The sequence below is a fragment of the Phacochoerus africanus genome, chromosome 6 (genome assembly GCF_016906955.1).
Source record: "Phacochoerus africanus isolate WHEZ1 chromosome 6, ROS_Pafr_v1, whole genome shotgun sequence".
Classification (NCBI taxonomy): domain Eukaryota; kingdom Metazoa; phylum Chordata; class Mammalia; order Artiodactyla; family Suidae; genus Phacochoerus; species Phacochoerus africanus.
The window spans coordinates 59,989,247-60,016,312 of NC_062549.1; positions in this window are offsets into that span (position 1 = coordinate 59,989,247).

Sequence of the window (27,066 nt, forward strand, 5' to 3'; positions counted from 1 at the left end):
GCTAAAGATTTCTTCTGGAAAAGGAGGTAATAATTTCTATGCTTTGATTAAGACTTAGGGATTTGAAATAGTTAATATGTGTAATATTTTATATGTGTTCAGTAAAATGCAACTTATTAATCTTAGTTTTAGAAACAGTGAAATGAAGAACATGACCATCAGGTAGAAATCTTCCTTTTTTCTTAGCACTTCTCTGTGATTTCCACTTGCCCACACTTTTTCTTTTTTTTTTTGTACTGTCAGTATATAAAAAATTCCTCTCCTCAATAAATCATTTAAGGAAGGGCTGTTACCATTTTGCTCTTACCATTTTCCATCCCAGAACACAAAAAAATAGATTTTTCCCCCTAAAAAGCTGAGTGGACATAACTGCAGAAGCTGTGTGAGGTGTACACATATTTTCTCTACTTTTGATGGTTTTTTTTCAATAATTAATTCTTATTCTTTTTTTTTTCCCATCTTTTTAGGGCTGCACCCGCAGCATGTGGAGTTTCCCAGGCTACGGGTCCAATTGAAGCCACAGCTGCTAGCCGATGCCACAGCCACAGCAACACTGGATCCGAGCTGCATCTGCAACCTATACCACAGCTCACAGCAACACCGGATCCTTAACCCACTGAGCGAGGCCAGGGATAGAACCTGCGTCCTCATGGCTGCTGGTCGGGTTCTTTAACTGCTGAGTCATGACAGGAACTCTTAATTAATTATCCTTAAAAGATATATTATATAGAAAAGATGAGATTAAATGCACAAATAGTTTGCATATACTGTATTAATAACACATGTTTAAGGTGATGGTTGAGTGTTTTTCTGTTAGTTTGTACTTTGTGTGTGAATGTTAGTGGATTGGGACTATGGTGGGTATGTGATACTCGTATGTTATTCCATGTTCACTTCTGTCTGACATTTGTAACCTACCTTTGGAACACTTTGTTATAAAACACATCTAGGGAAAAAATTGAAATCATGCTTTTGTTGATATTTAAAACAATAAATATAAATGTAAGACTCATGCAAGAAAATAATTTTTGATAACTTGCTTCGTTTAAGAAAACACCCCAAATGATAGAATAAAGAAGTGGGAAACATATTGTCTAACTTACGTAACCAATATTTTATATCTATCAGCAAGTCCTGATCAGGTTTGGAAGAAGTGAAATTTGATACTTTTATTGTGGGAGCATAATTTTATTAACATAAATATACTATTTTTCTATTTCAAAAAAAATCACACTTTCTGTAGGTTTGCTAATCAGCTTGCAGACTAGTAAAAAAGAAGAAAAAATGGTCTCCAAATAAGGAATGGCTTCTACTATATACATTTTTCTCTTTAAAAAGCAGGAAGATGATCAAAGCAGCAGGTGCATCAGCCTGAAGACACATTTATTTTGGCATCAACATAAGACCAAGTGATATTTTTAGTAATATATGTTCAAAGTTCTAGAATTTAATTTTCTACACACTGGAACAGTGCTGATTTTGGAAGGTACTTAAGCTTAATATTTTTGACACATTTAAAGCGATTTTGTTTATAACTTGAAGCTTCAGGTCTATTGATTGGAAGTCTTTCCCATAGATCAAAGATGCATGAGTCCCAGGCATGAGAACATGGGAAAATTATCTCCTTTTTCTCTGCAACCTTGCCAATTTCAAGTGAAAATTTTTTTAACATTTGATTAGTTTCCAGTAAAAATCAAAAGGAGGCAGATCTAGAATAGTTGGCTGCCTGATCATTGTGAAGCATCTTGAAGGGTCTGAGATTTTCCTCTACTTGCAAACTAATAAGTAAACCCTCTAGAGTTTTATGCATGCTGGCAGAAGCCCTGAAACTTCCAGGTCAGAGATAAATGATTTTATTATTAGCAGCAGACACCACAATTAGAGTCTCCGTCTGTGCCACTTCCCTGAGCCCCATTTCCAAAATGTGAAGCCAACACTGTTAAATGACACCAACACACGGAGTGGATTATGTTACAAAGGAGGAAACACACATCTTTTGTAGTGAGTGGTAAATGTGTCTAATTTTTGCCCCATAGGGACACACTCTGTTTATTAAAAAGGACAGTAAGCAAAGCTGCCCTTTCCTCCTGGGAGAGACACTATCTCTAACTTTCATCAGTTTGTTACACAAATGAAGAAATAGTTGAACAGGTAGTCCCGAGTAAAGAGAGTCCATGTCTCTGCTAGCAAATTGTACGGTAATGCAAGAGACAAAGAGAAAAATATTAAGATCTATTCTATGTAATTCTAAATACATAAACTATATCTCAAATGCAAATGTGCACTTTCTCCTTCATTGTCCACAATTAAGCCCAGCCATCATTCTCTCTAACTTGGCAAAGGCTTATCCTCATCTTCACTCCTCTCTATCTATGCTTCTCCAAACAATATTCAGACTAAACTTTTAAACACTAATTATTGTGTATTATCCCTCTGCTCCAAACCCTGGTATGGTTAAAACCCACTGCCTTTAAAATAAAAATCTTCATTGTGTATGTAAAGTTCTGCATGATTTCATTGACTGTAATAGGCTCATCTCAGGCCACTCAGCCCCTGGGTCACATGTGTCAACACCAGTGGCCTTCTTGCTGAGCCCCAAAACATCCTAAGTATCTTTGGACTCCCTGCCTCCCTGGCTATCCCTTCAGCTGAGAAAACTGTCCCTGTCTTCTCCTACTCCTACTCTTTTACTGTTAACTCCTACGCTTTTACTGTTCCATTCACTTCCTTAGGGAAAAATCTTCTTGATCTTCTCACTCTATTAGTCAGTCCTGTTTTATAACCTCAAACTTTCATAACACTTATCAAAATTAGTTATTTCAGTTACTTATGTGATAATTTATGGCCTGTAAATCCAGTCCTAATTGCTACCCATCACTATCACTCAAGAAACTAAATCTGTGAATAGGGCTGACAGTCAACATTCTGAATCTCTACTGATCGCTTCTTCTTCTTCTTTTTTTTTAGGGCTGCACTCCTGGCACATGGAAGTTCCCAGGCCAAGGGTCAAATTGGACCTGCAGTCACTGGCCTACACCACAGCCACAGCAAAGCCAGATATGAGCCCCGTCTGCGGCCTACACTACAGCTCATGCTAATGCTGGATCCTTAACCCACTGAGTGGGACCACAGATCAAACCCACCTCAAGGATACTGCTCAGGTTTGTTATTGCTGAGCCACAGTGGGAACTACTCTACTGAGTCCTTCTCTGTCCCCAGATCTTGCACAGTACCTGGCACATGGTGGGTATCCTATAGTGCTTGGAAAGAATATGGTCAATCTTCATTTTAAGGATGTCAGTCTGGCTGTGTGGCTGCATTTTAAGGAGGTCAGTCTGGCTGTGTGGCTGCTGAAGTGGGCAGTTTGTGTTGCAGGTGAGGAAGGTCAGTTGGATGGTGAATGTGAGCAGCAATGAGGTGAGGAGTCCAGGTGGGGGAGCACTGATGCAATGGTAACCTCCAAGCATGCGACAAGTAAACCATCCAAGGGGTCATGCATGATATAGAAGAAATTTCAGAAGAAATGAAAATACTTAAATCAGCACATTATTAAGACAATTTTATACCACATGGCAGGAGGCACTTTGGGAAAGTGATAGAGTAAATTAATACACTTAGAAAAGGGAGCTGTTGAGGTAAAGGACCCCAAAATCTGAATTTGGGGGTATGTGGCGTTCATATATCCTAACTCTCTTTTTTCTGCCACAGCAGCCCGCCTTGCTAATGGTATGGTTGAAAAGACTAGAGCTGCGGTTCTAGAAAGATAGTCTGTAGAGAGAAGGTGCCCTGGGCCAATTAGGACACATTTCTATCAAATAGACTGAAAGGACAACCAAGTATGGTCAGTTATAGTTTGCCAATTAGTTTAGTGAACATCTGTAGATTTCATATGCCTCTCGGCCCAGGGTCACATGGACTCAGAATGGGTTTCATCAATGGGTGGCTGAATTGACACTTGACTATTAGGATTCAGGTATATTAGTGAATTCTCAATATTTTAGTGCCTCTAGTATATTTAATCTCAAGAGCCTCAGGATTTTTCAGCATCCTGTGGCCCTTCCTTGCTTCTCTATATTTTAATACATACATGCTTTACTTGCTAACTACTTATTTTATGATTTACACATTGTACACCAACCTTAAATTTAATACCATCTATGAATTCTGCCCATGTCTTATCAATTTTTGCTTACTAGCTAATTTATACTTAACATATCTTTAAAAGTCTTGCCTATGTCTTATATATGATGCTTATTTATCTAATAGAATTGAAAGTTCAAAAGAAAGTTATTATAGAGAGGGAGGAAGAGTCAGATATGCACATATTAGACTGTAAGGTGAGCACAATATGCTGATAATTAGATCTGGGAATGAGGATGGAGAGGAGAAATGAGAATTTTTTTAGGGGTTTCCAGCTTGAGCTTTTGGGTGATAAGTTTACGGATGGTAGTTGAAATAGTGATTATGAATGAGAGCTCCCAGAGAAATCTGTGAATGGAACCATAGGAACATCACAAATAAAGGGACAATGGGGAAAGTAGCCCATATAAATGAGATAGAGAAGGAAAAGTCGGAATGGTGTGAGGGTTAGTGGAGCAGGCCTTTTCACTGAAGCCAGAAACCTAAATCCCTTTATGAAGGAGGCAGGGATCTACTAAATCCAACAGAAAGACTAGGTCCAGTAGCTACCTGGGAAAAAAAGGTGCTTAATAGGTTGAGAGATAGAATAATTTTTTTTGTGGAATTAATCAATGCTTTGTTTTCATAGGATTTTCCTTTACCACAGGCCCACACCCTGTGTTGTCCTCAGCTTTAGCAAAATTTTAAGAAGAAGAGCAGTTGAAGTAGTTCTTTTTTTGTGAAAGTTTAAATCATGGTAGACACCATACGTGGGGACAGAAGAGAGAAAGAGAACATGTTCAGAAGGGGAGAGGGTGGGTAAGTCCCTCAGTAGATGGGATCCTCTCCTTGCTTGGTTCTGTGTATTACAGAGATGAAACACACCAGGGTGGGTGGTTGAATAATGTACCCAACATGATCTAACCCCAGGTACCTGGGTTTTCTTCCTCAGCAAGATATCTTTCCCCAAAGACTGAGCAACTCCAAAGCATCAGAGGGTCTGCACTAAAAAGTTCCATGCCAGCTTGGACCTGGACTCCAGCCAGCTTTGCCCAGTGCTCCAGCCAGCCTCAAGGGTCTCTGCAGTGAAGGTCTTGGAGGACCTTGCAAGACAGAGGTTGATTACCCTAAGAGCTGGGGGAGAGATGGCTTATAACTAGATTTAAGTCATGTTAAGGCACATAATTTCATTGTGATACTTCTTGTATATCTGGGTTTATAGATCAAGATTCCCATTCTCTACAATTAGGGGATTAAGCAATTAGAAATCAGTAGTGTAGTTTCAGTAGGGCAGTGAGGAATTGAAATACATTAAAAAGAAAACAGGATACCAATGCTTGAGGAAAGGAAGAAGGAATCTGGATGGGAGTTGAAAAATAGAAGAGACTTGATTGTGTTTACTGGTTGAAAAGAAGCAACAAAGAGAGGGAAACAGAGAGGCACGGGAAGATCTCTATATAAGCAAATACTGTGTTGTGTAGACAATACTGCTTTTCCCCTTATTTGAAGCCCCCTCACATTGAGGATACACACATCCCCACCAGACTTCAGTAAATAGGCTATAACCTGAAATTCCTCAACTCCTGGACTTCCTTTGTTGTTACAAGGCCAGTCAACCCTAACCTGTTCTCTTTCTCTCTGTCCTTAGGCTTTTCTCCAAAGATATAAGGTCAATTTAATTCAATTTAACTGATTTGACCTGTTGGTGTTTATTGATTGCTCGGCTACTGATTAAGCACTTCACCATCCATCCTACCTGTTCTCTTTCCTAATCATCTGCGGCTTCTTCTTCTCTCAGAGTTGGAAGAATTGCTCTCCAGCTGTTCAGGTCTCCAGGTCAGTAGGGAGATGCCTCCTTGGATGGAACTGTGTGTGAACCCATAGATGTTACACTGCCTTTATGAAGGAAGCCCCTGTTCACCCTTTTCCATGTATGAAATTTACAAAGACATCATGTCTATGGTTGAAAGTCAGAACTGATTTTGGTTTATTATTTCTTTGCCAATGAATGATAAAGATTTTATTAAAGGCAATAAAGGAGAGAGCCTCAATTTAATTTGGGGGGGCAGGGTGCAGATCTAAATGTCATGCTGAAACATAGCATCATTTTGACACTTTTAATTCAGATGAGGATATTTGCCCATTTTCTGTCTGAGATTACACACATTTAATGAAATTTGATTGCTTTGGCTCTTTCTTCTAGATTTATGGGGGGTGGGGGAGAAAGGGCATATTCTGTGTGGGATAGCTGGAAGAGCTGAGTGGAGAGGGTCCTTTCTGCTGGCACAAAAACAGAAGTCTGGCCCATCTGCTGACACATCCCTCCTCAGGCACTCACTGTGACTTGAGCATGTTACTGAACAGCAATTTTTAAACCACATCTAAAATGGAGTGACTAGTACTATTTTCAAGATTTATTAATATATGCAGAACACCGAACCCAGTGTTTGCACACTGAAGAAAAAAATAACTAGTTCACTACCATTATTCATCAAGGAGCCACTGAACAGTGCCCACCGCAGGCACTTTAGAGGGAGAGGGTGAAGGATGAAATATTTCTCAGTATCTCTATGATCTCCCTCTAATATGAATCCCACTTTGTCTACTCAATTCATTAAAAAAAAAAAAACAATTTACCTTACCCCCCAAATCTAAACTCAATTCCTTTATTCATTCATTTGCTCACTGTGCAAACACTAATATTTTCCTATGTCGCAGGCTCGCTGAGCGTGGGGGAGGAGGGCAGGAGCCTTTTCAGGGGACAGGGAACATTTTAAACATGGCGTTTATCTTGAACTCTCAGCTCAGAAGTTTCCAACTCCTTAGTAAAGATTTCTGAAACTCTCTACCTCCCCCCACCTTCCAGTTCATTGTTTCTTCCGCGTTGCTCCTCCTACACTGTGTTCTTACACTGTCCCGCTGTGTTACATTAATTGTTTAGATTCCTATCTGTCCACTGACATAATGAAGCTCCAGACCCTGTCCTTGACCCCTAGCCCTGGGAAGATGCTCAATAATTGAATGAATGAACATATAAATAAGTGGCATTCTGAATAAATTAATTAAAGACAATAGGAAGGTCCAGAAGGGGAATGAAACTGGAGCCTAGTTTCAGAAGAGCAGGGTCCTGACATTTTTACCTTTAAAGGAACAACTTCTTCCACTCTATCTCCACCCCTATTCACCCAGCGCTCTCCAGCTGAAGGGGATCAAATCTGGGGCATTCTCACATAGTAAGGTGAGTGCCCTGGTGACCTGGTAGCCAAGGCTGGGAGGAAAACCCACAGGGCTGCAAAGCAAAGCAGATCATGATGTTGGATAGCAGAATAATCCTAGACTGTAAAAGCAATCCTGCCTCAGGGGACATAGCACCACAGACCTCAAAGCTCCAGGTACAAAATAATCTAACTTTTTTCTGGATTGTAATGAGGTAACGTTTCTTTAGGATGAAGCTGGAGGTAGCATTGGCAAGAAAGAGAAAGGAGCAGATTTGAGATGTTTTGGAGAATGAATTAATAGTAAGAAAAGCATATTTTGGAGTTCCTGTTGTGGCTCAGTGATAATGAACCTGACCTGTATCCATGAGGGCCCAGGTTCGATCCCTGGCCTCATTCAGTGGGTTAAGGATCTGGCGTTGCCAAGAGCTGTGGTGTACGTCACAGACACGGCTTGGATTCTGAGTTGCTGTGGCTGTGGCGTAGGCCAGCGGCTACAGCTCTGATTAGACTCCTAGCCTGGGAACCTCCACATTCTGAGGGTGTGGCCCCTCAAAATAAATAAATAAATAAATAAATAAATAAATATAAATAAAATATTTTACCTGTTAGAGTGACCAAATCACACGCAGTTCCCTGTGCTCTACAGCAGGACCCCATTGCCCATCCATTCCAAATATAACAGTTTGCATCCCCCGAGCCCCCAAAATGCCCATCCATCCCACTCCCCCAGGAACCCCAAGTCTGCTCTTCTTGGCCATGATCTGTTTCTGTTTTTTTGTTTTCTTGTTTGTTATTTTTAGATAGGATCATCTGTTCCATATTTTAGATTCCACAAATGAGTGATATCACACAGTATTTATTTTTTCTTCCTGGCTTATCTCACTGAGTATGAGAGTCTCTGGATCCATTCATGTCAGTGCAAATGGCATTAGTTTCTCTTTTTTTATGGCTGAGTAATGTTCCATTCTTAATTAAATCCTATATGTCAAACTCTGTATAAATATCTTACATGCATTGTTTCCTTGACTTAATTCTATAATACATGTAAATCATTTAAGGCTGGAGGCAGAGTTCAAAAATACTTTTTGTCACTAATATGTAGTCCACAGATGAGTTTCAGAAAATGATGAGCTCTAAAAAAATTCTAGATAGTATGTGGGTACAAATGTGTGTTTCATCAGTTTTTCAGTGGAATATATTACCCCCTTCCCTTCACCCAAATGATCACAAATTGATGTTCTATGAGAACTGATTCAAATCCTTTTTGGAAAGGAGCACCGTTAATTTAATGCACTAAAAGGAAATCATTCTATAGATAAAGAATGTTTTACCTTCATGCAAATTGGTAGCTTGTTTAAGGGGTTTGGGGAAGAACAACAGTCAGATCCCTTTTCCATATTTAAATCAGATCTAAACCTTTAAATTCCCAGTGGGAAGTTTATAGCACATGTTTAATTATAATAGGATTCTAAAGTCAATCCAGGGGCTGAAAAGATTCTGCTCATTTTCCAAATCCCAAACCAAAATTCTTAATGTTTCAAAATAAGGGCTCATACACAACCCTTGAGTGGTTTCAATCATAAGCCTCTTGTGATTGGCCTCTTGTGATTTTGTCTATATTATTTATGCTATTTATCCTGTGATAGTTTTTTTTCTTTTTAATCAAATATAAGGTCCAGTTTAAGATTTAGAACTTCAAGTAAAGGGTCCAGTTTATGATTTCTCAGTGAGGCCCAAAGGGAAGAGAATTGGTATCATTTGCTAATAGGTATAGTTTCTAGTCAGGGTCTGGAAAGACTTGGATAAAGGACTTTCAATACTTCTTTCTCTAAGATTTTTCTTATGATGATTAGTTAACATGTGTCATAATTTTCTGTATTTCTTTACCCATTAAAAAAGTTATGATTTCTAGCCTGATCAGTACTTCCACAGCACATAAAACAATGTGTCTTGTTTTTCAAAATAAAGCCATGCCGTTTGCCTGCTTGTCTGATATTATTCAATCTGGTGGTGAGAAAGACTGGGCTAGGCATTATCTGGTAGTCATGGTGATGGTCCCTTTAGGTCTTCTGGGTCTTTTCTCTGTGAGTATTTCAGTGGCATGTTAAAGGTGACCTTGAAGGTTCCTTTAAGCTCTGAGATTCTGTGACTCTTCACACACTGGTTGTTGACCAGCACCAGAGTTTTAGAACTTTAAAATCATGGATTTCATCAGCATCAGAAGCTAACTTCTTGTCTAAGATTACAGGGTTAGAGGAACAGCAGACTCTACTTCAGGTCTCAGCATCTATCTAATCAGGTATTCCTCTTTGTCATAAAAGAATAGGGATTTTGTTATTGTGATTCAAAGATTTTCAGGAGACCTCAGAAGAGCTTCCTCATAGAATTAGGCTCTGGTTAGGTGTGAAAATACCTCTGGTTGGCTATGACAGAAGTAAGGATTATGTTACAGTTTTTTGTATTGTTTTGGTTGCATGGTTGCATATGGAAGTTCTTGGGCCAGACACCAAATTCGAGCTGCAGCTGTGCCTATGCCACAGCTGTGGCAATGTTGGATCCTTAATCCACTGTGTTGGGCTGGGGATCAAACTTATGCTTCCACGCCACAGCAGGAACTCCCAGGTTACAGTTTTAAGAAGCAAGAAGGATAAGAAAGAAGAGAGGTGATGATTACGAGAGAGTTTGCTTTTTACATCATTTTAGTCTACCTACAGGGTATCTGTATAATCTTTTCACTTTACATTTCACTGAAAATCACCTTTTACTTACATTTTCATGTCGTAAATCATTTTTTCTGAATTAGGATCAGTCATGCTTTTTAACAGGCCTCTTCACAACTAACTCTGTAGTCATTAGTTTATTAGTGTAGAAATAAATTTATTGGAGCATTTATTTGGAAGAGGGTACGAAAGGAGGAAGAGGAAATGTTCCTGGAAAGAGATGCTAGGAAAGACAAGTGGAATTATGAACTATAAGGTTACAAAGGCAAATCACTTCTTAAAGCTCTTTCATAAATTAGAAAGACAAATATAATCATTATTATTGAAAACTCTGTTCAAAGTTCTAGAAGTAAAATATACATTGTGTTTTTTAAAGAGGAGAATCTGTGACTTAGAGGCATAACTGGGAATTTAAAAATGTGTTACATCTTCAAAACCTCAAAGTAATTTGTGTTAAGAGCTTTTAGTGGACTCAACAATCTCATATTCTTTCATTTAAATATTGTTTCAAAGAATATTTCCCTAAGAGTTGGCCATCTTTGAGGTGTGAGGCACAAAAAAAGTGCAATTTGTAAAAGATGCTTCTATGAAGTGGAGACAAAAATAAATGACTTCACCAAAAAAAAAAAAAAGTTAAAACACTTTCGGAAGAGGGAAGCATTCATTGCCTATAACATTTGTGGGGGAGATGATCCTGATTTCTCATTTTCATATGCAGGAAGAAGTGTTGTTTGTTTATTTGATAATACATTAAAACAATTAGAACCAAAATCTTGTCTCCTTAAGAGCTAGATGTGAAAAGGTAGCTTTGTAGCATTTATTTCCCACACACAGACACTAAAGATTTCCATTCTTAAAGTTCTTATAGATCTCTTAAAAAAAAAATGTACTGTTTCATGAAGAACATTTAGGAACCATTTGCCAAACTTTGGAAGTGGTACAACTATTAAAAAATAAAGCAACATGTAAAGGCCATGGGTCAAAAGTAAGCCTTCTTTCTGCAGATTGGTAATGTTGAAGTGTCAGAATACATGGGCAGAGCCGGAAATACTTAAGGAACTGGGGTCCATGGAGTGTATACGTCTCATTGTGCTGTTTTTTCCATTAACAACCCTAGCACATGTCTAAGGTTTAGCTGATTTTATTTTCTGGAGATAAAAAGCACCAAATCACCAACCACACTGGCACCTTTAATGAGCTGGGGTTATTTTGCCTCTTAGCTTACATGTGAAAATCAATAGCAAAGCTCACCCTTTAGCTTTCAGTCAAGCCTGGACACACTGAGAGCTGGGATGCAAAGTTTATTTGTGGTCCGATCATATACAATAAAGACCCTGTAACGGTTATTTTTCGGTTGCCTTTGCTAGACCTGAAAATTTTTAATAGGATCTAAAATATCTCATGCTTGACCTATTCCTGTCAAATAGCAATGAAGACGCTATGTTTAAAACTGACTTTAAAGCAGGATAACAATGCATTTGCTAAGTAATATTGAAGGGAACACAGACTTCTCAGTAGTTTCTGGTAAAATAATTGTTAGATTGTACAAGCTTAAAATATGGGGAATAAGCATAACACTTAGGGAGAATGCTTGCGTTTTTTCACTTCTCAGGCAACGAATCTTTGAAATCTGGTTACCTTTAGACATGTCCTCCTTAAAATAAATAAATATATATGTATTTTGTGATGTTAATTAGTTAATTATTTAAGGTGTTTATTTTTTCTATTATAGTTGATTTACAATGTTCTATCAATTTCTGCTGTGTTTTTGTAAGATTTTTGTTTTTTCTTGTGATATTAATTTAAACCCGATGTTCACTAATTTCATATAATGGAATAAATTTTGAACTACTTTATGCTCCCAAGCATTTAATAATAACATTAATAAAGCACCTACCTGAGCAAAGTACTTATTAGAAATATATGATCCAGTCAAGAGCAAATGTCAATATATTTTAAAATTAATTTGGGGAATTTATATTATGTCATATTGGTAGGAAGACAGAACCTAGAGATTTTAAATGCTTAAATTTATCACATTCTCTTGCTCACACATTGTCTCTATGTGACATAATGTACAGACTCTTGGTTTTCAAATGCTCATCAGCTTTTTCCCTCTAATTTTACAGAGGCTGTATAATATTTGTATTTAGATCCCTCATTTTACAGAAGAAGTATAGGTTAATAAAAATAGTGTATCCTGAGCGCATACAGTAAGTTTTGAATCTGCTTATAACGACATGTAAAAGTGCACCCTGCTAGGAACTCTACTATTCACGCTGAGGTTTAAACACTGGAATCAGGTTCCCAGTGGATTTTCACTTTCACAAGTACTTAATGCAGCTTTAGGTGTCTCAGGGGCAAACTGAACTGGCCACTGAATATCCTTTTTAAGGGGAGTTAACAATGGCTTAGTTCTACCTCTCTTGAAATACAGGATTCATGTTTTTCTCTCTTAAAATTTAGTGTTCCTAGAGGCAGTCGGGAACATTAGAGAATGAGACTGTATTTATCCATCCCAAGCTAGGTACAATGTAGGTGAGGGCAATCCAATGTTCCCTGCAGGGCTTTGTCAAAGCTTTTTAACCCTACCTTGAAAGGATAACCACTTCAGAGTGAGGTTACAATGGAAACTCCAAACCTATTAAAAACTTGGGCCTTTACGTTGGTGCAGGCTTTTGATTATAAAAAATTCTATATACTTTTGAGGATGTACACCTCTGTACTAGAGGTTATATTGTGAACCCTGGACTTATTACAGGTACAGCCAATTCTAGGATTAGAACTCAGACCTTAGATCCTTTCCTTTTTGAAAAAGTATTGTGATTTTGTTTTGTGCTAGAAGAGCTATGGGGCCAGCCAACTCAAGTTAAACTCATAAAGTACACATATACATGGTGCTCGGACATAGCTGTCATAGAATGTAGAAGTCTTATACATTGGGTCTAAAATACCTCATACGAAAATAATCCACCCATATACAGAGATGAAGTCATCAGCCCTCAGTTACAAATGTGAGTGCTGAGAAGTCCTCGACATTTAACCTAAGACCTAAACTAAGGCTAGTTGTTCAGCTATTAGCCACTCTCCCAAACCTTGTACTTTCCTTGAGGTTCAGAGTGGACCCGGCCCCTTCACAACCACTCTTTTCAGCATGTTCACATATAAATCTGCATAAAGAGATCCTACAGAAGAAGTCATAGTACAAATGTGTTTTGATAATTTGGACGTGGAAAAGCCAACTTAGACTATGTTAAGGATAATCTAGGATGTACCATATCATAACAAAAAAGCTCCAAATCTCAGTGAATTTAACAACTACTGTTTAGTTCTCCTTCACAGGAATCTTGGAGAGCCTATAAGAGTCTGTCTTCCAAATTTAACAATCTAAGTTTCTCAACATCTCCACACAAGGTTTTCTCCCTTATTTCAGTGGCAAGGGAAGGAAGAGCTTAGAGTTTCACATGGATCAATAAATGCATTCACCTGGACAAGATATATCACTTCCACTCATGTTTCATTGGCCAAACAGTATAAAGGGGGAGGGGAATTCAAATGATCACCCCTCCCATGCACACCATATACTGAAGGAGGAGAAGAGTAAATACAGATGAGTCACAGGAAAGTCTGCCACATAGGAGCAGACAGAACTATAGGTGGGAAATCTATGAATTTTTTTACTACCTCGAACAAGTGTTGCTGAATTAACAAATATAACTAATTTTGAATAAAGGGGAGTTTTGGAAATTATTCTCAAAGATTTCTCTATAAAAAATCAATGACATTTTTGTAAAAAAAAAAAAACCCACACAAATATGCATATTTATAAAGCACTCTCATTAAATATTCAAATGGCATTTCAATATTTAAACAAAATCCATAGACTAATTTCATTATTGTCACAGGCAGAATATTATATTACTTGAAAAGTGCTCAATAAGATTGATTTGTGTTCTCTGTAAAATGTAGTCTCCACTGACCACTTGCCAGGTTGGGTTACAAGAGCCTTTCAAACCACAAACTGTGCTGTGGTCTTTCCAACGCCATGTCTGGAATGCTCACACTCAGCTTTGAAAACACTACGAAATATCAATGGCCAGTTCACAGCCAATACCCACCCAGGCGGAGGCACTTTGCTGCAATCTTTGAAGTCGCTATTCACGTAAATCAAAGGTTTAGTGTGTTCTTATTTTTCCCCCTTTGCCCTTCTAGAACATTCATAAACAAATTGCCTATGTCTGCCTCCACTGAGAAAATATCACCACCGGATAAAACTTTTGCTACCATAATTTAATCCCCACCCCCCTTTAAATAAATCCCATCAATACCATTCATTTTTAATGAAAGGTAGGAAGATTCCTGGATGAAGTTTTAGTTCAGGCGGCAAATCGATAACTCCTGACCATGTCTGTTTCATTATTGACAACGTCTACCCACGTTTATTCTTATAATTAAGTTTGAGTTTAACTTCTAACTTTTCTCAAGTGTTTGAAATGGCTATATGGTGTTCTTAATTTCAGCTGCTGTTTCATCTTTCTCAGTAGGTGCCTATTTTATTGTTAAAGGTCATACTCATTTGTCTGCTCCAACAAAGGCAGCCCTTAAAGTTGGCTGTGGTTTTGACAGACAGTGGTCCCTATAAGTGATGGCCTTAAGGACAGAGCTGGCACTGGGAGACAGTCACCACAGCAAGGGGACTAACAGATAACAAATCATGCCACTATTTTTCCTCCTGGCGTGATTGACGACAGCACAGCGGGTGTAACTTTTCAATGTCCTCAGATTAAAAACCCCTCAAACAAATGAGTGCTGAAAATACTGTCCAGAGGCATTAAAAGGAGCTGTTGGGCTCAAAATACTTTTTAAAAATAGGGCTTTTAAAAACATGCACAATTTATGGCCACTCAATGCAATTATATAATTTTCAATGATACTTTCAATTTTATACACACAAAGCTCTGCTATATAGCTCTGCTCTGAGGGGCTGTTGTGTCAGTGACGTAAAGCCTTTCAGAGAGAAGTATGCAGTGCTTTGCAAGGTGTAGCAAATGGCATTATAAAGAGGAAGTTTGGTGTTTGGCAAGGCATCTTATGCATTTCAGCATATTACAGATTATTTTCAAAATATTGTTTGTGTAATCTATTAATTATGTTCTAACTGAATGGTTGAAATAAAGATAATCAAAGGACTAAACTCTGGCTTCATAGTAAATCACCTCATTTTTTTGGTCCACTGTTAGCATACCTAACAGCAGTGCAAAATAGAAAAAATATTTCCGCTTTAAAATGTGAATTCCACTTTTCCTGACATGTTGCATTGTCGCAGAATTTTTTTGATTAACTGAAAAGTGTAAAATGTATGGATGCTACACTTCCGAAAAATGCAGTTAGTTGTATTTGTTCTAACCCTGTAATTACCATATACACTTAGGTAATTATAAAGTAAAATAATCATAATTGTGTATGAACATAAAATATTGTGTATGGAACATTAACGTATGCAAACCATGAGAAGAGAAAAAAAAGACCTTTGTCTGGAAGTTTCAGCCATTTTAATGTTTTATGCCTGAGCAACTTGCTGTAAGCAGTGATTATGGGTCTCTCTCCCAGGAAGATTGATTCAGCAGTTTCAAATGAGGCTTGAAATCTATGTTAATATGGTTCTAGGTGGTCGAGGTATAACTTTAGCCATAACTGGGGAACCAGGTTAGCACCTTACACTTGGATTGTCATCATCAGTTCGCATTGTTTTGTACAGAAGCTCTGGCTTTGGATCCAGGTGGATAAAGGTTTGTATCTTGCTCCTGTGTCCTATTGGCTATGTGGTCTTTGGTAGGTTATTTAACTTCTCAGAGACTCAGTTTTGTGAACAATTATATATGAATAACATATATCTTGGAGGAGTACTGGGAGATAAAATAAAGGAGCTGAATAAATGCAACTGGTCTTTATTTGCTAACGATACACCTGAAAGGCTTAAAACAACAGAATCAGGAGCTTGAATTAAATGTTTTATGAAGTTAAATAGACTCTCCCACCTCTCTGTGCCTTACAGTCCAAAGGCTATGGGCCATTCCAAGACACTTTAAGAACCACCCATATACACAGATGAAGTCATCAGCCCTCAGTTACAAATGTAAGTGCTGAGAAATCCTTGATACTTAACTAAGACCTAAACTAAGGCTAGTTGTTCAGATATTAGCCAGTCTCCCAAATCTTGTATTTCCTTGAGGTTCATAGTGAACCTGGCCCCTTGGCAACCATTCATTCAGCATGAATCCTGCATTCCTCCCCTACACCAAGGCTCAGAATTATCTCCTGGACCAGGAGCCATTCTGGCTTAGAAGAGGCTCTGCTTTCCTCAACTCATGTGACCAACTTTTGATAATGTGGGACAGGATAGTATCATTTCTGCTAGTAGCACCATTTCTTCATCTTCCCTTTTTTTTCTCTTTTTTTGACAGTGCCCACTGGCATGTGGAAGTTCCCAGGCTAGGTATCAAATCTGTGCCACAGCAGTGACCTGAGCTGCTGCAGTGAAAATGTCAGATCCTTAACACCCTGCCCCACGAGGGAACTCCCTTTACCTCATCTTTAAAATAACAATAATAATAAGCATACCTATTGGAATAAGAATTAAACAAGTTAATATATATGAAAGGTTTAAAACCGTATCTGTAGAGTTCCCGTTGTGGCTCAGTGGTAATGAATCCAACTAACATCCATGAGGATGCAGGTTTGATCCTCGGCCTTGCTCAGTGGGTTAAGGATCCAGTGTTGCCATTAGCTGTGGTGTAGGTTGTAGAAACAGCTCAGATCTAGCATGGCTGTGGCTGTGATATAGGCGGCAGCTGTAGCTCCGATTCAATCCCTAGCCTGGGAACTTCCATATGCTGTGGGTGTGCCCATTAAAAGAAACAAAACAGGAGTTCCCGTCGTGGCGCAGTGGTTAACGAATCCGACTAGGAACCATGAGGTTGCGGGTTCGGTCCCTGCCCTTGCTCAGTGGGTTAACGATCCGGCGTTGCCGTGAGCTGTGGTGTAGGTTGCAGATGTGGCTCGGATCCCTTGTTGCTGTGGCTCTGGCGTAGGCCGGTGGCTACAGCTCTGATTCAACCCCTAGCCTGGGAACCTCCATATGCCGAGGGAGCGGCCCAAGAAATAGCAACAACAACAACAACAAAGACAAAAAAAAAGAAAGAAACAAACAAAACAAAAAACAGTTTCTGGCACATGGGAAGTGACTTGCCCAAGTTCACACTGCTGAAAAATGTTTGCTGGACAGGAATTCAAGTGCTGGAGTCCAAAGACTACAACACGGCTTTCACTCAGATTGTTATAACTCCCTCTTCTGACCCAATAATATAAATTCAACCAGAAGAGAGAGCAAGGAGTAAAATATTTGAAGTTAGGTAACCAGACATTTATCGACACAAGGAGATAAGGAAACATTTCAAAATAAAATGAAGAGCTGTACAATATTTAAAACTTAAAAAAAAAAACTGTATACAAAGAATCTCTCTTTTTTTATTCTCTTTTCTAGTCTCTCTCTCTTTTTTATTTTTAGGGTCACACCCGTGGCATATGGAAGTTCCCAGGCTAGGGTTCGAATCGGACCTGTAGCTGCCAGCCTATGCCACAGCCACAGCAACACCACATCTGCAACCCACACCACAGCTCATGGCTATGCTGGATCCTTAACCCACTGAGTGAGGCCAGGGATCAAACCCGTGTCCTCATGGTTACCGGGTTCGTTACCGGTATGCCACCACGGGAACTCCTTTTTTTTTTTTTTTTTTAACACAATGGCCAGTACTAACTAGAGTCCCTTCAAGAGGTGTTCCAGGCTATGCAGCATACACGTATATAGATACCATCCTACTAAATCAAATGCATTCTGCATTCACTCTTCCACCCCCCAGCTCTTGATTCTATATTACTTATTATAAAATGATTAATAAAATTTAAATGTAGAAGTATATGGAATAAAAATGAAAATCTCTCAGTCTTCTAAAAGTAATGATTGTTAGAAATTACGTGATTGAAAATTGTCTAATAGGTAAGAAGGACCTACTGTACAGCACAGGGTAATCTACTCAATACTGTGTAATAACCTACATGAGAAAATAATCTGAAAAAGAAGGGATATATGTATGTATATAAGTGATTTACTTCACTGTACACTTGAAACTAACACAACTTTCTAAGTCAATAGAAATTAGAGCCAGTACTCCAATAAATTTTATTTTTTAAAAAATTGTCTTCATAGGGAAGTGGGTTTATGTGATAATCTTGATCAGTATCTTGCTTATATTTAACTTTAACATATTTTCAAAGTAGTATAAATGGAACCATCTTATTGCTTTAAATGACTGTTTAGAATTCCAATGTTATGCTAAAATTTATGTACTCCCTACCTACTGATGGCCATGGAAGTTGTTTCTAACTTTTCAAAGTCACTTTTTAAATAATATTTTATTAACATTTGTGCATATGTCTTCATACTCTTATGCTTGTTTTTTTTTAACAGGATAGATTCCTGGAAATTAGATTGCTAAGTCATAGAGTGTATGGATTTATAATTTTGATTCTTCTGTCAAATTTCTTTCCAAAATCTGTACCAATATACAACATTACCAGTATTTTCCAAACTGACATGGGGCCATATCAATGTTTTAAGTACAGATTTTATTGGTCCTTAGATGCATTTCTTTCTTTCAGTTTTAGCGGCTCTGAAACTTGAATATGTTTTACAATCACCGCCATGTAATAGGTGAATCGGCAGCATTTTCACTTTCTCCTTGATATATAAAATCATAATTGTGCTTTGTCATTGATGATATTGTAGGTTCGATAAAATATGGCATTTTTTCAATCCAACAGGTGGTAAAAATCAGATCTTAGTGGTGTTTACATCTTATGGTATTGATTTCTAGTGCAGTTGTGTATCATTTCAGTTTTATATTTTCCAGATGTGATTTTTCTTGTATAAATGGCCTGTTCACATCTCAATTCATTTTGTAATGGTAAACAGAAAGAAGTTACAGAAAGGATGCAAAGTGTTTAAGAACACTGCATGGTGGACAATCCTTACGAAGCTAGGTACATCAAAAACTTAACCATGACCCAGTATCTCAGGGGCAAGTCTGTTTTCAGTATGGGGTTCTGTCTCTACACAAAAGATTCCATACATCTTCCTAATACCTATCATGTTGAGAAAAGGGACTTTTCGGGTTTTTTTTTAATTGTTATTTCCCCAATACATTTTTTTTTTTCCTGCTGTACAGCATGGTGGCCCAGTTATACATACATGTATACATTCTTTTTTCTCCCATTATCATGCTCCATCATAGGTGACTAGAGATAGTTCTCAGTGCTACACAGCAGGATCTCATTGCTAATCCATTGTTTTTTAATCAACAGCGAGCATGTTCTTCTAGGAAAAGTGGGTGCGCCTCTCTTTTCATGAGAGACAGACTTTGCATCCTAGAATTAGGGCTTTCTTCTCAAAGTTGGAGTAGAACTAAAACAACTATGCTAGCTAGTTTTTTGGGTTTTTTTTCCCCAATCCTGACACAATATACTGTTACTGTGGGAATAATCCTTTCTTCCTAAATCTGACATCTGAGTGTGATCTTGCTCACTAACTTATTTCACTAAGATGTTTTCTACCTGATTCACAACATCATTTAAAATCTCACAATTTATATCTCACATATCTTGATTTTTTTTAAACAGGGGTGTGTCCCCACCCACCCAGGGGACTTTTGGCAAATTCAGAGGCAATTTTGATTGTATTGCTTGGATGGAGAGGGGTTGGGTAGCTACTGGCACCTAGAGGGTAAAAGATATTACTAAAAATCCTCCAATATATAGGATAGCCTACCCACAACAAAAAATAATTCATGTAAAATGTCAGTGGCACCACATTTGAGAAACTCTGCTTTAGAATCAAATTTTAAGATGGCCCTAACCTGCAAATCACAGTGTTTGAAACTTCAGTGTGATCTGCTAGGTTTTCTCAACACCTCACTCCACCCTCTCCTGCCCACATACCAAACACTGTAGCGATGTAACATACTTTTTATTAATAACAGTGTCCTACAGGAATGGTGTGGGGAGGTGGGGACAACTATGGCATGCCTATAATTTGAAAAGAGTTCCCAAGTGATTTTGATACTGTTCCCTCCTCCCAACAACTGAGTTACCACTATAATTTAGAAGGTCTGAAGACAGTGATTGTCAAAGTTCTTTGATTTACATCCTTCCCCATCACGTCTCCTCCTTAAGGTTTGTCTGTGGTTGCTTGGGAAAGATATAAAATGTCATAAGCAAGGATTTTCTTTGTATAAAAGAGAGTATCTTTTGCAGTGTAGTGAATGTGGCCAAAAATAGGATGCAAATTTTCTGAGACATCAAAAAAAAAAAAATAGGTCTATGCACACTGTGCTCTATGGAATGACTGGCCAAGAGGGACCTGATATATAGCACAGGAAATTCTACCCAATATTCCGTGATAATCTCTATGGGAAAAGAATCTGAAAAAGAAGGGATGTGTGTATGTATATAATGCAGATATTATCACAACTTTACACATCAATTGTACATTAATAAAACCTTTAAATAATATATAGATATATGAATTGATTCTATGATACTACTTTAGGACCTTGGATAAATAATTCTTCCTTTATAAATCTTTATAAATGTGGATGATTCTCAGAAAGTTGGTTTTATTTGGCATTATGTGCTTTTATTTAAACATTTACTTTGAGATCCCTAGTCCGTGATTATATGGGATTAAACCAGACTTTTTGATTTCTAAAATGTCCACTAAGCATTGATATATTCTTTCCAATAGTGCTTAGAGAGAGAGGGAAAGAGAGAGAGAGAGAGAATCCATTTCTATATTCTTTCCTGCATGCTTCCAAACCCCTACATCAAAGCAGTCAACTACTCTAGCCAACCCTACACAGACTTGGAATCTGATGATGGCCATTGACAGAGACAGCACTGTGCTCTGGAGGTACCAGTGCTTAGTACTCACCACGTTCATGGAACTCAGCTGCTGCCTGCAGCCTAGCCACCGCTGTTCTTTGCCAGCATTTCCCCTTCAGGTCTCAAATGTGGCGAGAAAGAAAGGGCTAGAAAGGAAGAACAGAAAGCGAGGGTGAGGTGTCTTGGCACTGGTTACTCTGAATCTCTGCCCTGCTGAGTAACCTTGCTTTCTGCTCTGGCAAGCACAGAGTGCTCACTGTATTTGTGTTCCCAGTCCTACTTTTGGTGTTCATTCTTCTCTATTTATGTATAATGGTACCAACATTTTCAAACCAGTTAAAAACATTCTTGAGTCTTTTGAAAGAAGTCCTGCATCTCAACAGTCACCTCATCTGCAACAGTCAATTGCTTTGCTAATCATTATGTTCATATATCTACTCCTCTGGTATCTGGCTACCAGCACAAAATAAAACAATGACATTAAATAAAAATATGATAAGAAAAAGTTCAAAGACTGCTGGTAGTATATTGCAAAGAAATCAGAAATATTTTGCAATGTTGTCTTCAGAGAAGTAAAGGCAGCATCTCAGTGCAGTTTTTCCCACCAGGCTGTAGCTGGAGTCCATCACAAAACAACTGACATGCTTTCCATTGAACAAGGAGGGAAAAGGCAGGTCCTAAAATGTAAACTCTACTTTGCTACTCACCACCCCCCTCTTTCCACAACCAATGACAATCTGTTGTAGTTTTTCTTGCACTATATACTTCAAATCTAAATAAATAAAATAATATTTTACATTCATATTGCTAGCCAGAATTGAGATGTAAATATAAGGACTCTACTGATTTAAGACATTTGTTTTTATTTATTCTCAAGCATGCCATCTGCCAGAAAAAGAAAGAACGACAACAGCAACAACATATGGATGAAATTTTTTGTTTATCTAGATATTTTGGAATCAATATGTTTCAAAACATGCCACCAAACTATTGCCAATGCTTGTGTTTGGATCTCTGAATCAAATTGCCAAGAATAAAAGGTAAAATTTTAACTGTGCAGGAAGTAATCTGTAGGTTAATAACAAAATGCATGCATAGTAAATTTCCATTTTCTAAAACCGAGATGTTTGAGTAACTAGAAGTGTTGGATTCCGTGGTACTTAACAGTAGTTTTAAAAATGGACTTTTTTGAAAAGATATCCCTGAAACTGCTATATTATCTTGATTTTTCTTTTGAAATCACTAAAGAAAGATTCACTTGCACCTTGTAGGGTTTAGCATAACAAGAACACTTTGTTGTATTTTAAAATTGGTAATTTAGGTACAGTATGGAAATCAACACTCAGTTACCTAGTAAATTGAACCATAGGAAATTGCTGGTTTTCTGGGTGAAAAATAATTGCACATGAGTAATTTCATGTGCATAAGCCTAATTTAATTAAGAATGATGCTTCACTTTATTGGCTGCCTTAAGGAAATTTTTCATATTTTATTACTCTAAAATGCATATTATGTGCTAGTGCCATGCACTCTACTTACTATGTGCTAGGGGTCAAATGTGACTTCTTATCTAATATAATTATTAGCAGAGGGTCTATACATTTTATAACCATATGTGTTTGAAGTATTTGAGATAGAACCTTCACAGAGCAATGACAATATGAACACAATTAGCTTAAATGGACAAATATATATGTAAAAAAAAACAACTCGAGATGTAAGTGTAGCCTAAATACAAGTAGGTATAAATGTCATTTCTTTGTTGTTGTTGTTGTTGTTGTTGTTGTTGTTGTTGCATCTATACACAAAAGTTATTATTATTATTTAACTTGGGGTAAGCAAGGCTGGAATCCTATGTGGTTGAATTTCAGCACACAGCTGTTTATATTTGCTTTTTTCCTCTTTTTGGAACTAAAACATTGACAAACATTCAATTTTGAATGTATCTGTAAACAGCAGATGTTGGTGAATCAGTTTAGTTCAAGAAATATTTACTGAGCATCTACTGTTTTCCAAGCAATGTCATAGATTTTTGGAATTACACAAATGAATAAGACACATCCATAACTTTAGGGTGCTTATACATTTCAGTGAGGGGAGATGTACATGAACATGCCTTAGCATAACATGGTAGGTTCATATTTAGAGCACAGACTGTCTGTCTTTGAATGCTACCTCCAGTACCTACAAGCTGTGTGATCTTGGGCAAGTTCCTAAATAAGCTGTGCTTAAGTTTGTTTGTTTGTTTCTTTCTTTGTCTTTTTAGGGCTTCACCTGCAGCATATGGAGGTTCCCAGGCTACGGGTCCAATTGGAGCTGCACGTGCCAGCCTACCTCACAGCCACAGTAGCGTGGGATCCAAGCCATGTCTATGACCTACACCACAGCTCAAGGCAACACCAGATCCTTAACCCACTGAGAGTGCCAGGGATCGAACCCACATCCTCATGGATACTAGTCAGGTTTATTAACTGCTGAGCCATGACAGAACTCTGGTGCTTCAGTTTTATCATCTGTACAGTGGGGGTCACAACAGTGGCCATTTCTTAGTATCATTTAGGGGATTTGGTAGGTTGATATACACAAAGCACTTGGTACCAGGCACAACATAATCATTCCTTAAGTGTTAGCTGTAACACTATTAAGTATTAAATACTAAGTATTAGCTGTAATGCTATTAAGTACTAAGTATTAATGACTTTAAAGTATTAATAATGCTAAAATAGTGTAGGAATGGGGGATATTTGTGTTTCCAATACCTAAAATCTTTTTGTAGAAGATGGCATATTTTGGGGCCTTCTCAATTTAGCTAGAAAGCCATAGGCATTGTAGCCAATCTACTGTGGGTTCAAAGCTTTACTGCTTCATAGCCATGTGAGTCTTAATTTTCTTATATATAGAATTAGGCATAATACTACCATATTTTCATGATTATCATGAGAATTTAATGAGATCATTTTTATAAAAGCAGTTAATAAATGCTAGCTATTAATATTTATTAGATTAGAACCCATTCACTCAAATATATCCCCAAAGGGAATGAGGTATCATGAAAAATGTGTAGTTATTCAAAATAGAGTATAATTTTTAAAATATAATTCATAGATTAAATAATTCTCAAATTAAATCTCATTTTAAGTTTGGTTCCTACCTAGTTCCCTTCCTTTATCCTTGGAGAAACAGATTTTTTTGTTCTATTTGCATAGTACTGCATGAAAATTCTTATAAACATAAGAGGTTATCTTATTTTTGCATTTTAGAATGGAAGCTGTCCACACACATTTGTAATGTGATAGAGTTTATGCTAATTTTGCCATAAGTTTCATGAGTATATTGGAGACTTGTTAATAATTAAAAATTTTTACTTCTTCAAGTTACAAATAAGTATTACAGTAAATACTTTCCAATCTTTATCTGACATGACATCTTACCAATACAGGCATCACAAAATAAATAATTTATGAAAAATATTTATTTAAAGAGCTGTAATTTACCTTGCATTTACCATATGCCATTCATTCAAGTAGCAATATAAAATATTCATTAGAGAAACTCATTAAAACAAACTTCTATACAATGAGGTGACGGGCCAACAAAAAACATCAATCATAGCAGGGCTTTAAGTTTTTATTAGTGCATATGGGCACACTAATATTTCAAAGTAGAAAATTATGAATATTTTGCTCTAGCTCTGGAATGACCATACAGCTACGAAGACAAATTTGATAAGAGCGTAACAAAGACAGGAACTGGGTTTTCTTCATTTGTTTTCATTTTAGTCAAGAAATCAGTGACAGTTCACTGAGATTTGTTTTATTAATGATAAATCAACCTGATGTTATAATTAATGGGAAATCTATAGCTAATCTTAGAGGAAAAATAACTAGGCATATAATGATGTTTAAGCCTGGCACAGCTGAACTCTGCTGCTGTCTCTAGAGTATGTGCATCGCAGGCAGAGAAGTTAAGGGGAGTATCAGGAGCCCCAGTGTACTTGGCAGCGACTGAGTGGATCCCAAGCTCACTCATGCCTAAGAGGCGGTGTTTACAAAACACTGCAATTGTTGCCCTTTAAAAAAATGGTTCTACTTATAGTAGGTAGCTGCAGAAACATCACATCACCAGCTTAAAAAACACACACGCACACTTTTTCAATTCCAGTGAAACTTCTAAATGTGAACATTATCCGAATTCAGGAAAAATAACAGGCTCAAATCAATACATTTATGGGATTCTCATAAGCAACCATTGTAGTTCTGTATATCTTCCTCTATAAGCTAATTCACAATTCATTAGGAAGTTCTGTTAAATCTCTGCTTCACATTCACTGCCCTTCTATTACACTGTTGATCTGTGATTAAATGTTCTAATAAAATTAACTGGCTTTGCTACAAACAGAACATCTGGAGCTATGTTTAATTTCACGTCAAACATACACAGGAAACACCTGTCTAGGTGAAGTAATTTTTTCAAAAAATGACATTAATCCATCTGTTTTGGAAAATGGTGTCATGGTTGTCACATTAAAAGCTAATATCAACAAACAGAAATGCTAAATTGCTTTGGAGCATAAGTTTTCTAAAATTAACAAAAAATGGCTTATCCAAATGTTATTGTGTCAGTCTTATTTTGTGCTGAATAATAAGGGGCCTTCTTCTCTAACTGAGCAGCTTTCAATACCTGCCCTGTAAAACTTCCAGATGTTAAGTTACACTCTGTGCTTAAAGGATTAAAACCACTGGTGTGATTATCTAAATACCTGTGCCAAAATCCAACAAACACCATCCATGTACTGATTTCCTTGTGTGGTAGGTAGACTTTGCATGCCTTTTGAAGTATACAAATATATGCATAAATGATTTTTATATGATGCAAGTGAACAAGTATGTGCTTTTTAGAAATGGAATCTTCATACGTGCATGTAGTTAGCATTGGCTTCCGATAGAAAGACATGATCACGCATGGTTAGCCAGATAGAGAAATTGGGGAGATGTCATACATGATTTTTCCCCATTTCATTCAGTTTGTTTCAATGTTCTCAGCTTATTAGGCTCCAAAAATGCTTACTATGTCTTCCTTCTAGTTTCTAACCTCTTTATAGGATATGAGAAGGCTGCCATAGCAGTAATTGATTTTTTTGTTTATTGTATACATTAATTAATTAATTAATTTTTGGTCTTCTTAGGGCTGCACTTGCGGCATAATAGTGTAATGATTTACTTATTTTGAGGGTCATATTATTTTCTCATTTAGGAAAGGAGGTAGCTGAATAGTGAAAAGACTATGAGTTGACCATGATCTCCGGACATATCTGGACATGCAGAATATATTTTGCCATTATGTATAAAATGTCTTGTGTGGATGTTCTTTGCAAACTTTTTATTGAAGTGCATCCTGGGGGTTGAGTTTCTCGTGGGGGTGGGGAGGGGTTGATGAGAAGGTGAAGAGAGGGCTAAAGTCCATGAAGTTGATCCTTATCTTGCATATTCTTCACAAGTGATGTGCGTTTCTAATTCCATCTCCAATATTATTACTTCTTTTTTTAAAATTAAAGCATAGTTGATTTACAATGCTGTGTCAATTTTTGCTGTACAGCAAAGTGACTCAGTCATACATATATATGCATTCTCTTTCTTATATTATCCTCCATCATGGTCTATCCCAAGAGATTGGATAGAGTTCCCTGTGTCATACAATAGGAGCTTATTGCTTATTCATTCTAAACATAATAGTTTGCATCTACTAACGTCCCAGTATTATTATACATATAAAAGGGTGCTGCATTATTTTATGATATGTTTCTAAAAGAAATGTTTTAAAATAAAATGATATTACAAGAAGGGAAGCCTCACTCTCCTCACCTCTCCTGCTCTAGGGCTTTACCTACTCACAACACCCAGTTTTGTGTCTTCAGGTTTAAGCCACTGAAGGAAATTATGAGAAATTTCATTTTTTTTTTCAGACCATCGTCCAGAGTGTTCCAGAAAATTGCCAATAGGGTTTGTTTTATT